We start from the raw sequence: 13,813 nt of genomic DNA, 5'->3' as shown, positions 1-13,813 counted from the left end.
ATCTTCCTCTCTGGGGTGAGACAATCCAGGTTGTAGGTGTAGCTAACAGACAAATACTGCTTTGACAAAACCAGTTGAAATAGAGATTGAAACATATAAAGATATGCATCGGTTTGTGGTGTGCGACAGCAGTCCTGCTAATTTGCTAGGCAGGGATATATTGTGTAAAATCAACTGTGCCATATATTGTTCACCGGATGGCATAGAATTGCAGACTCCAGATGAAGACAGTTTGTATAAATTGACAATGCTCATGATTGAGGCAGAACAAGATAAATTGTTTCCTGTGTTTGATAAAGAGAAAGTTCCTGTTGAACTGAAAGAGACAGTAAAAGAAAGCGTGTGGGATTTCACTGGAAAAGATATAGGTTTAATGAAAGGGGTTGATCCTGTGAAAGTGTCCATAAAAGAAGGTGTGAGTTACCCCCATATACCTCAATATAAAATGACTGCAGAGGTAATTGAAGGAATTACTCCAGTGATTAATAAAATGATTGAGCAGGGAATTCAGCGAGAAATTGAGAGCAGTCCTTGTAATTCACCAATTATGGGATTGAAAAAGCCAAACGGGACATTTAGAATTGTGCAGGATTTGAGAAAAGTTAATAAAATTGTTGTCCCATGTTGTCCAATTGTTCCGAATCCAGCAGTGATTCTGTACCAAATACCACATGATGCAGAATGGTACACAGTGATTGATCTGTGCAATGCGTTCTTTACTGTTCCATTGCATCCAGAAAGCCAACCAACTTTTGCGTTTCGTTTCCAAAATCGTATCCTAGCATGGTGTAGAATTCCGTAAGGGTACACTGAGAGTCCATCGATTTTCAATCAGCTGCTAAAGAAATCACTAGAAAATGTGAGCATGCCTGGAGAATCTGTACTAGTGCAGTATATTGATGATTTATTGGTTGCATCAAAGACAAAGGATGCTTGTGTAATCGACACAGTGGCATTATTGAATCATTTGGCAGAGAAGGGACATAAAGTATCTCCATCCAAATTGCAGTTTTGCCAGAAAGAAGTACTGTATTTAGGTCACAAGATTGCTAAAGGAATCAGACAAGTCACAATTGAGAGAATTAAAATGATACAGGGAATGGAGCCACCTAAAACTCAAAGACAGGTAAGAATGTTCTTAGGAATGGTAGGTTACTGCAGACTGTGGATACGTGGATTTTCATTGATTGCAAATCCATTGCAGAGACTGATAAAAGCAGACATCAGAGACCCTATTGTTTTGACCAAAACGGAGATGGAAGCTTTTGAACAGTTAAAAACTAAATTGTGTGAAGCACCAGCTTTAGGAATGCCTGATTATGAAAAAGAGTTCGAATTGTACTGCAGTGAGCGGAAAGGATGTGCTCTGTCAGTATTAATTCAGAGGCATGGAAGAATGAGAAAACCAATTGCGTATTTCTCAGCTGTTTTGGATCCTGTTGCAAAGGCTTTGCCAGGTTGTCTGAAAGCAGTAGCAGCAACCAGTGTAAGTCTGGAACAAAGTGAAGGAATTGTGATGGGATTTCCTGCGAGAGTCTATGTACCTCATTCGGTGGAGATTCTCCTCACAAGAGCAAAAACTCAGTACATGACTAACAGCAGAATGACACGTTATGAGAAAATAATTTTAGGAGCTGAGAATGTGACAATTCCAAGATGTGTAAATGTCAACCCATCAACACTATTACCTGATACAATTGAAGCAGAAGTGAAAGGTGAGCTTGATCACAAGTGTTTGGATGTTCTGGAATATTGCACAAAGCCTCATCCAGACATTAACCTGTTCATGCTCATGACAAGGTCAGCTCGTCATGAGGCACACTGGAGCTGTGCTCATGACAAGGTGAGCTCGTCATGAACAATGGGATTTCATAAATATCAGCACCCAGCGGGAATTGCCTTAGCAGTCGAGGTGTTAAAGATGAACCTTTACTTGAATCAGATTTTTTAATGTTTGTGGATGGATCATGCTTGAGAACAGAGAGTGGCGTTCTAAGTGCTGCATATGCTGTCTGTACAGTGGCAGAAGTGTTGGAGGCATCTTGTCTGAAAGGAATTCATTCTGCTCAGATAGCGGAATTGATTGCTTTGATACGAGCATGTGAGTTGGGAAAAGAGGTGAAAGTAACCATAGTGACCGATAGTCAATATGGTTATGGAGTTGTTCATGATTATGGACAGCTTTGGCCCCAAAGAGGCTATTTGACCTCTGCAGGAACACCCATTCGAAATGCAGAGTTTGTAAAGACACTGATTGATGTGATACAGTTGCCTGAAAAGTTGGCTGTGGTAAAATGTTCCACTCACAAGAGAGGGGAAGATTATATCACAAGAGGAATCAGTTACGCTGATGCAATTGCAAAGCATTGCGCCAAGAATCAAATTTCAATCAATCGTGAGAAAACTGAAGAACATGTTTTAAGTCCTTTAATGCTAACAACTGTAGTGGAAACTTGGCAGGAAGTGAAGCAGATGCAGGAAGAGGCAGGAACAGAGGAAAAAGATATGTGGCTAAAATCAGGTTGTAGACAAAGGGAGGAAGATGAAATTTGGGTTTACAAAGATGAAAGACCAATAATGCCCGATAGCATGATTTCAGATATGGCCCGAATGTACCATGGTCAAGCACATATTGGCAGAGACGCTATGATTCGTCTCTTTAGACCAACTTGGTATAATCCTAAATTCAGAATGATTGCTGAAGGTTTGTGTCAAAGATGCTTAGTCTGCCTGCAATTTAATCCAAACAGAAAAACTGTTGTAAGTTTGGGAACCATAGGACGGGAGGGTGGCCCATTTACAAGAGTTCAGATGGATTTTGTTGAATTACCTCCATGCAACAGACTCCGATATGTTCTTGTGATAATCTGTTTGTTCTCTCGATGGGTAGAAGCTTTCCCCACGAGAAGGAATGATGGAATAACTGTTGCTAAACTGTTTTTGCGTGAGATAATACCACGCTTCGGGTTTCCGGTCACGATTTAATCGGACAGAGGCCAGCATTTTCAAAATGAGTTAATGCAGAGGATTTGTGAAGCTCTGGACATTCGCCAGAAGCTACATTATGCATATATACCTGAGGCTTCAGGAGTAGTTGAACAGGTGAATGGAACGATTAAAAACAGGATTGCAAAGATGTGTTTGGCAACAGGAATGAAGTGGCCTGATGCTTTGCCACTTGTTTTAATGACACTGAGAAGCATACCTGACAGAAAAACTGGATTGAGTCCACACAAGATCTTAATGGGCAGGGTGATGAGACAGGCCTATGTACCAGTTAATAAACTGTTAGTTATTAATGATGACATCATACTGGATTACTGCAAAAATCTATCTGATGTAGTAACTTCTGTGCTCCACCAGGTGGGAACTGAATCAAATACAAAGACAAAACTCCAGCTCATGATCTGGTCCCTGGGGACTGGGTAAGAGTGAAAGTTCATCGCAGAAGGAATTGTTTGGTACCAAGGTGGCAAAGACCACGTCAAGTGATCTTGGTCAGTAATACTGCAGTTAAGTGTGCTGGATTGAAAAGGTGGGTTCATGCTAGTCACACCATCCGTGTGCCTGAACCTGAATATCCATACGACGGTGAAAGTACAACTGACTCTGATTCTGATTCGGAAGGTGAACCAGAAAAGGATCCAGATACTGAATATCGACAAGAACGTCGACATCTGGAAGTATCAGAAGCCAGTTCTGCGTCTGAAGGTGAAGGGGAGATTGTTGAAATACCAGATTCAGAAGATCAATCTGAAGATCGAGAATCGGTAAAGACAAGCACCAGTAAAAACGCAAAAGAAAGTGAAGAGAGCTGTAGAAAAGGAGAAAACTGAAACGCAAACTGAAAACTCCAGAAGTAGGAACGGAAATCCTGAAACTGGGGAAGAGGAAGTAACTCACGACAAGGATGAGACTCCAAGTACCAGTTATGAAAGTGTTCCTGACAGAGTAACAGTAGAGAAAACTAAAACCGATGAAGACAAAGACATTGTGAAAATCATAATAAATGATACAGTAGAAGACACTGAAAGTGAAACTGATGACAGTGCAGATGAGACTCCATTAAGAAAAAGCACAAGAAAAAGAGCTTGGAGAGTGGCGCATAACACTGTAGAACCAAAGACTAAGAAAGTCTGCAAAGGAGACAATTGGCCTAAAGGGGCTGGAGGATTGAGATTCAAAATAGTAAATGCGACAAAAGAACAAGAAGAGCAAGTGAACGAAATTACCAGTCAGAAAGAAACACTGGGAAAGAAAATAGAGACTATTCAAAGGCCAAAAAGAGTAAGACGTCCAAATCAGAGGTACAAGTCACCTGAGTGGACATATATGGTTCTTCCACCAATTGTTGAAGTAAATAGCAGTCAAGAAAATCTGTATGACCCAAAATCAATTGGGAAAAGTGAGTAAAAAGATCATCTAAGAGAAAAGATAGGTGTTCAAAGTATATGATATTAAAGTAAAAAGTCCGAAGTCCTGTGAGACGGTTTTTGTAAATGTAGAAGAGGTCGGAGTTGACACAAGGTCGAAGAAAACTTGTTAGAAAATCTAATTATAGCATTATTTAGAATAGAAGTTGACACAAGGTCGAAGAAAACTTGTAAGAGTGCTGTGTGGTGTGAAAAATTATAGGTGACATAAGGTCGAAGAAACAGTGTTAGAGAAAATGGCAATGAATAACCACAAGACGAAATGTTATATTTTTAGAAAATGGTGCAGGTGTTTTACGATATGTATGGGGTTGATGACTATACTATGGATAATTTTGGCTATTGTGATTCCTTTCCAAACTAATTTAATGAAATGAAAACCGAATGGGAGTTCAAGTAAACCAATTGAGAAAGAAAAAGTGCACAAAACGTATGTGTACAAGCCAGAGTTGCATCAAGATAGGTCTATTAGTGACTACACTAAAAATACTTTTTCAAAATTATTGCTGGAGTACATTAAAACTATGAATGTTGATGACTGTTATGTTTGTGTAAAATTGCCAGCATCAGTGTCAGAAGGGGTGACCTATCACCACCTTCCTCTTACATATGGAGTAACTTGTAGTGTAATCTTGAGTTTGTTTTACAAGACTGGGAAATTGGAATCTCATTATTCCAATGTGGATGAGATATTTGCAAAATTGAAAATGCAGAGGTGATGGGAGAATATTTTCTAGAAGTAGATGAGTTAACACACAAGTATGCATTTAATAATAATTTGACATGTAAAATGAGAGTTGAAGAAAAGGCATTTTTAAATATGGTTGAGGAAAGGAGAATTGCTTATAAGCGAAAAGAGAAGATGAAACATGCAAAGTCTAAATATTATACATGTTGGGAAAATTTTGCATCAGAAGAGATAATTCAATGTATGACAATTATTTTGTGGGTGCGAGTCAATGTGAAGACACCTATAGAATTATAGGGGGTTGGGGATTTAAAGGAGGAAATGATCCTGTTTTCCCTGGAATTTATTTCATATGTGGGAATAAAGCTTATTATAGACTGCCAGACATTGGTATGGGACATGTTATGTGGGTTTGGTCTTTCCTAAAATTTTCCATGTAGATAGAGGTATGAGATAGGTAAAGTTCTAAGTCGCAAAAGAAGAGAGAGTGTGTTAGAAATAATAGGTGATGTATTTGGAGTACTGATACCAGCAGTGGGAATTTTGTTTAATGCAAATAGAATAAGAAAATTGTCCACAATAGTTGATGAATTATCAACAGATACAGCAGGAGGATTCCTAATGGTAGATACTGAAATGGTTGCTATGAGCGCTATGGTTATGCAAAACCGACTTGCCCTTGATATAATTTTAGCAAAAGAGGGAGGAGTCTGTGGACTATTGAAAGTTCAACATTGTTGTACTTATATTCCAGATAAAAGTCAGAATATTGAAAAGTATATTATAAATATTACAGATTTGCATAAAGTAATTGAACCACTGGAGGTTGAAGGTCTCCTTGTAAGGCTGGGTAAAAGTTTCTCGGCAATTAAACATTGGTTTCAGGAAATAGGTTGTTCAATTATAGGTAAGATACTAATTCCAATAACAGTTATAGTGATAGTGATTTTCTTTATAAGGTTATGTTGTATATACAAGGGTAGAAGAGATTTCAGAAACTTGATGAAGAAAAGGAATGAAGAACGATTGGCAAGAATGAGGGAAAAGAATGAGATAGGAAGAAGAGAGGAGACAAAAGTATAGATAATATTAACGAAAGGAAATTGAAACATGTTCTGCTAAATTTTTCACAATTTTGAGGGTTATTTGGTGATAAAATCACCAGATGAGGGAATTGATGGAGCGAGGTGGCAAACGCCAAATTTTGTGTACCCCTCGCAAAAGTTATGTCCCATAACATTAATATGTACTGATTGCATGTTTTGCGAAATTAACCAACCATAGAGTAAAATGCACACGTTATTTTTATTATTACACACTGGGAAAACTAACTTTGCTTGCATGTTGCAATAAACTCAGCTAATATGTATTGTTATCGTGTTGTGGATTAATGTGCAGCTTAATTGTAAACAAAAGCAATTTAATGTGCTTATTTTATACGTTTCTGTGTGGTGGAGAAGTCGAAAATGTAAGTATAAAATGCATTTATGTGGCTTATCTGCTAGGTAACAACTAATTGGTCAACATTAGTAAGGTGGGAGGTAAACAGAATGGGTTTAAATTCAATAATTAACATAAATCTGTGTTTGTTTTTACGATAGTTTCAAAAGTGGCCTCTGAGGCCTATGCAAAGATGGCTGCTCGGAGTAAACTGTGAGCAAGAGCTGAACTACGCAGGCGCGTCAAAAACCTGCAAGTCAGAGTGAACTGTTTGTGCTCAAGGAGGTTCAAGGCTGATGTGGCCCGGAACCTAGGATGGGTGCCAAACCTGGACGACTGAACGTTGAGATCATGAGAATTTTGCTTGATGTTGCCACTCAAGGAAATGGCTAGTCCAAAGACTGTCCTAAACAAAGACCCTTTATTTCTTACTGAACCATCGAGAAAATGATGTCGTAAGAGTGAGATGATGCTCACCCACCCCGAAATTGTCCAATGAAATTTTGAATAAGAGATGTTAGATACTTTTTAGATAGATTAAGTTAGGAAATTAGGGTATAAAAACCCCTGGATTTGACTAGAAGGGGTCGCTTTATCAATTTCTATCGGAGATGCTGCCCGATTCCTGGATGTAAGAACTTAAATTTTTCTTTTACTTGTTTGTTTTGCAGAATTGAAGGATAAGATGAGGGTGTTAGTTAGGGATGTTAGGGAAGAATGAATTTGGAACTATCAGTTCTTTGCTAAACTTTAACTGTTTTTCTAAAATAAAGCGATTTTTCTTGAGCTCTAAATAAAATGATCATTTGAAATAAAGTTTAAGATTTTACTGAATACAGATTTACTAATGCATAAATGTCAGACATGATAAAGTTTTTTTTGAATAAAAATTAGAAAAATGAAGAATTAAAAGCTGGCCTTTGAGTCTTCCTATGCCTAATTTTCATTCTAGTAGATCCATTGCCACTATGGTGGTGTGTCTGAATAATTAAATGTCTGAATAAAACCATGGTAAAGTGTAAATAATCTGCAGGTGTAAATAATAATCAGTTAAATAGGTTTAGACGCTCCACCAAATGTTACAACATTTCTCCATTGCGATTCACCAGAGCCTTGATGCCAAGTGTAAGTGAACAGGGTACATGCGCAGTGTTATGGGCCCCACTGATGCATGATTTGTGTGTTCTAAGGTTTCAGGGAAATGGTGAGTATTGATTAGAAATGATTTCTGGTGTCTAATATTGCCTGCCTTATAGCTGGGTAACTTTGGATAAAGCGGGCCTGTTACTGCTGGCCCGCTGATGCTCTTCTGGGGTCTAAATCAAAGACAATGCATTTGTATGCAAAGAAGTAACTAAGTTATGGGACCTTCAGCACATGGTGAAGGCAAAAGGCTATACTGAAGGTTTTGGGTGGATGCCGGCAGGAATGCTGAAAATGACAAAACTAGAGGGGTTAAAGAGAACATATAAGTGAGAACCATAACTCGGGACACCGGCAGACCATGAACACAATGATGTGGCGGCAAGCCATAGCCCAAAAAGAGGCATAACATCTTTATGTTTAGGACCAGATTAGAATATTCAGTTCTGTTTCAGGATAACATTTTGACTGCTTGGGGGGAGGACAGGTAGAATCCTAGCAGGTATTTGTTCCTTGGTATGTTTTGTTTTACATCATCAAGCAGATCGAGGTTTTCTTTGTCTTAGCATTTCACTGTTGACCAGATTATGTTATTGCCTAGTGTAAAAGTAGAAGTGTAGGGGGCGTGGCTAAGGCGGCGAACATGGCGGACGCAGCCTAAGCGAGCTCCGTCCCGCCGATAATTTATCCGGCGAATATCCTGCGTCTCCATGACCCTGAGACGTCCTAACCGGGGTGTTTGGCGGCCGGAGATTGATGCGGTGCCCCGGCTGTTATTGGAGCGATTTTGACGCTTGCCCGACAGAAATCCAGACGCCGAGCGGAAGTACAGCGCGGCCGGTGTGGGTGCGCAACAGTGGATGAGCCCGCACTTCCGGTGAGTGGACGGCCGGAGTGTGCTACAGACACGGCGTGGAGAGACCGCAGCGGTTAGCAGCATCGCTGCCACAATTAGATATCGAGGGTTGTGCCGCCTGAGACAGTGGGGGGCGCAGGGGGAGCTGAGCAGGCCCCGTTCGGCGGTCGTGTCGGACCGGGGAGAGACTGCTGGTTCGCGGGCAACACGGGACGCCTTTCCCGCTTCCTCCCCTGCCCCCCAGCGGATCCTAGTAGATAGCGGTGACGCTCCCCGCAGGGGAGGTGAATGACTCTTGCCGAGCCTAGCGAACGGCCATGATGGGATTGCGCCTCCTGCGCAGCGCGCCATTATATACCCCCTGTCTGGCAGAGCTGCGGGACTGCTGAGGGGGCCCCCCTTGAACAAAGGATCCGGGCGCTGATGACTGATCCCAAAGTGGGGAAAACGAGCTGCGACGCCGAGGAGCTTGGAGGTGGAGGCGAACAACCACACGCGGATCCTGTGACTGCTTCTGCGCTGAGGCCCTGGCCCTCGACGGGGGTCCCGGACGAAGTGGTGGCGAGGCCCTCGGAGGGACACCTAAACACCGGTGAGACCCATACATCCCCGGCATTGGACACAGAGCGCCTCTTCACTGTAGAGATGCGGGGGGCACCGCGCCGCTAATCTGACGCTGATGTAAGGAGGCGAGACAGCGCAGGCAGGCACACAGGCTGGCCTAGGGGTGGACATTAATCTTCTGCTCAACATTCCCACAATACCCTGGACCCTGTACCTATTTACATATATCATCATGACGAGGGGCGGCAACAGTGGAGGCGCCTCGAAACAAGGTACAATAGACAAGTTTACGGGGCCGACTGGGGGTGCGGAGCATCGGGGGGCCCTCCAGTGTCTGGCCCAGATAATGCAGCCCTCATGGCGGCGATAACACAATCCAGGGACATGCTAGATGCAAAAATAGGGGCAGTGGGGGCTGATGTTACCCTGCTGCGCCAAGACTTGCGAAACGCTGTGGCCCGCATTACTGAAACCGAGACCAGAATCACAGGGGTGGAAGACGATGTAGCGACCCTGAAAAAGAAGGTGGCCAACATGGAGGGGATTCAGAAGGGCCTTGCCTTGCGAGCTGAGGATGCGGAAGGACGTGCTCGGAGAAACAACCTACGCTTTGTGGGATTTCCGGAGGACTATGAGAAGGGCGATATGGAAGCCTTCGTGACCCACTGGTTGGAGGGGTGGCTCCCTCCGGAGTCCCTTTCGCGTTGTTTCATTATTGAGCGCGCGCACCGAACACTGATCCCAAAGCCACCGGTGCGGGCTCGCCCTCGGCCGGTGATAGCCAAGCTCCTCAATTACCATGATCGCGACACGATCCTGCGGCAAGCGTGCACAAGGGAGCCTCTACTGTTTGACAACAACTAAATTCTGATATTTCCGGACTACACCAGACTGGTACAGCAGCAACGCCAGTCATTTACCGCGGCCAAGGCGCGACTGAGGGGCTTAAATATCCAGTATGCTTTACTCTACCTAGCCCGTCTGCGGGTGGTCTTTCAGTCCCGGACCCAATTCTTTAATACTCCAGAAGAAGTCTTCGCCTGGACAGATGAGACAGTCCGGATCAGAGTAAATACCCCACTGGGTCGAGACTCAGACTCATTCTCCGCGGCGAGGCCCCCTCGGACCCCCCGGCGATCACGAAGCAGAATCAATTGGAGGTCTCGTACTACGAAGCATCCTCCTCCGGACAATGGGGCTGCAGAGGCCACCGAAGATGCAGACTCTCAACACCCGGAATCGTGAACTCCGAAGGAGTGCGGCGGCCTTTGAACCAGGGCCCGGGAAGGGAACTGGACTCCTCCTGGGCACAGATGACTTTTGCAGTCTGCTGTCTGAGACTCCTGATGAATACGTAACTTTATGACTAGGGGATGAGGGTTGGGGGACGGCGAAGGGAGGGCGGGCACGACCCCTCAGCTCAAGAGGAGTTCGGTTGGGGGGGTACGTTGGGACTAAGTGGGTAGTTCATGGGGATCCATTGGGATAGTGGGTCTCTGGCCTCCCGTTGGGGGCCGGAGACGACCTATACCGTGACAGGTACTTCAATGTTGCTGAGGTATGGGGAGGGGGGAGGTGGGGGAGTTTTGGGGGTAGTTAGGAATGGGGAGGTAGCGGGGGAGATAGTTGGGGGTGTGTCAGGGAAGGGAAGGGTCGCTTTCATCTGCACGGTGTTCGATCAAGTCCTATGGAAACATGGTTTGTGTGTGTGGTCTCTGGTGCCTGGGCCATTCCTCTTTCTGCTTATAGATGGCGGTTGATACTCCCGAGACAAGTCCTCAGAGGGCGTTGCTACGTGTGGTGAGCTGGAATGTGCGGGGAATGCTGGACAGGATAAAGCGGGGCGCGGTCCTGCGACAGGGTAAAAAAGAGAAAGCTGATGTGCTATTGCTACAAGAGACTCACCTCATGGGCACTAAGACTCTTAGTCTACAGCGCTACGGATATCAGCAGGTCTTTCACTCTGGTTTTATAAGGGGATCTCGGGGAGTGGCAGTCCTGATACACCGCAGGTTATCCTATGTTCATGAGGCCCATTGGGTAGATGCACAGGGCAGATATGTATTTGTCCAGGGCAAGATAGGCACTGAGGCGGTTGTCTTTGGTAGTGTGTATGCCCCACCTCCACTACAAGGCGCTCTTATTGAAAAGCTATTTGATGTATGGGCTGGGATACCACAAGCTTTAGCGGTAGTAGGTGGTGACTGGAATGATGTGATGAATGCACGAATGGATCGCCACAGGCTGGGGGGAGACGTGCCGACAGACACACTTACTAAATTGAATGGCATGGTAAGAGGGATGGGATGGGTTGACGCATGGCGACACCAACACACCCAAAGTCGTGAATTCACATATGTTTCGGCGGTACACGGGTCCTTCTCTAGGATTGATTATCTATTTGTCCCCCACTCCTGGATTGGGAGGGTGAATTCCACTTCTATCCTGCCGCGAGGCCTGTCAGATCACTCCCCAGTTGCGATAGACATACTTCTTGATAAAAACGACAGCCATTCCGGTGGCGCCTTTCCACATGGCACTTGCAACTGGACACCTACCAGACGCACATGAGGGAAGCGGTTGCTCACTAATGGAGCGATAACGACAAGTCGGATACTGACGACATGACCCTTTGGGAGGCCCTGAAACCCACGATCCGCGGGTGGCCATTGCTTGGTGTGCGGCCGCTCGTAGGACACGTAGGGAAGGTATAGTGGAGGTTGCCAATCGAGTTAGAGATCAGGAAGAAAAATGTAATACTAGAGGAGGTGTGGAAAATGTGGGTCAGCTGCTATTGCTGCAGCAATCGTATGCCTCCCTGCTATTGGATGAGGCTAAACAGTTGTGGTTGGCGACTCAGAGTAGGTTCTATCAATGGGGCGATAAGTCCAGCTCTATGCTGTATTGACTTTGTCAGAGCGCCTTTCATGCGCAGTCCTTACCGTGTCTCCGGGATAGTGAGGGGACGACCGTGACAGACCCGGCAGCTCTAGCGGCCATCTTCGCACAATATTATACCACCCAATATGCCCCCCGATAATCCCTCCCAGCAGAAGATGTTGACAAATTCCTAGCCGACCTTCCGCCACGAGCGATTTCGGATGAAGGGCGTGCCCTCTTGGAGCTCCCTCTATCTGCGGAGGAGCTTAATACGGCTCTCGGCGAATTGAATGTTGGCAAAGCCCCTGGACCCAACGGGTTCCCTTGTGAATTTTTTAAGAAATTCCACATCCAGCTAGGAACGTACTATAGAAGAGCACTGGAAGCAGCCAGGGAGTGCGGCCGGCTCCCGAAGGACTGGCGACTTGCTGAAATAGTGGTCTTCTGTAAACCAGGGAGGTCCCCTGAGCAACATGAGTCCTATAGACCGATATCATTATTGAACACCAAAGCAAAAATATTGGCAAAAGCCCTGGCCAATCAGCTTCTCCCGTACATTGCAGATCTGATCCACAAGGATCAAGCCGGATTTATGCCCCACAGAGCAACGAGACACAATATTCGACGCGCACAGGTGGTGGTCGAGACAGCCCGAGCAGCGGGGATCCCTGTGACACTTTTACTGGCCGATATAGATAGCGCCTTTGACTCAGTGAGCTGGATTTACCTCCGTGTGCTCCTGTCCCGCCTAAATCTTGGGCCCCACTTCCTATCATATTTACAGCTCTTATATACAGACCTAACGGCGTCGGTGAGAGTGGCTGGGGTGGTGTCTGACCCCTTCCCCATAGGTCGGGGCACCAGACAGGGGTGCCCCCTGTCGCCATACTTATTCGCCCTAGCCATGGAACCACTGACAGCATGGGTGCAAATGGATGCACAGATGCGTGGTATTGAATGGGTAGAGGGGCCTTCCGACAGAATCGCACTCTATGCTGACGACGTTCTATTTTTCCTTACGGACCTAAACAAATCAGGCCCGCGGGTCCTTGACATTATGCGAATATTTGGGGAGGTTTCGGGCCTCCACTTGAACCTACGTAAGTCTGTGCTATGGGTGCTAGGCGAGCGCCGGGGCCTAGGGCCCTGGGCGGCCGCACTGCAGGAGGCGACGGGAGGCCTTAAATATCTAGGTGTTTTTCTAACAGACCTGCGTGGGATCTCTTGGACACGCAACATAGTACCAGTGTGGGATCGGATCCGATCCGACATGGCCACATGGTCCCGCATGCCCCTAAACATATACGGCCGTTCGGCCATATTTAAAATGGTGGCCCTCCCACACTTATTATACAAACTACAAAACCACCCGTACCCCATTCCACCGCAGTGGTTCTGATGGAGCAAGGATTCGCATATTACGCGCCTTGCTTGAATTCATGAACCTCGAATAACATTAATAAAGTAACCCAATATGTTTTGTCTTACTAATTTCCCTTTATTTTTGACATTTGGGGTGTCCTAGAGACGCTTGCCTATGTGTTTACTAACTCAATAACGCTTGTCCTTAAAAATGGCCGCTGCTTGGAGGGTTTCCTTCTGCGCATGCGTTAGTCACACTCACGTGACGTGACGTACTTGCAGTTCTGGTGGGAATCTTTGCGCTTGCGCATTTGCATTAAGATGGCTGCTTTATGTCCTCACATGGTGAAGCTTGCGCTGATGCTTTCGTGTTATTGTTTGTTTGCACTAAAACCTAATGCCATAGTTTATATAAAGTAAATGGGTATAGAGTAGCTATTCATGGTA

Source organism: Lissotriton helveticus, chromosome 8, assembly GCF_964261635.1.
Source record: "Lissotriton helveticus chromosome 8, aLisHel1.1, whole genome shotgun sequence".
Lineage (NCBI taxonomy): Eukaryota > Metazoa > Chordata > Amphibia > Caudata > Salamandridae > Lissotriton > Lissotriton helveticus.
This window is presented reverse-complemented; position numbering follows the sequence as displayed.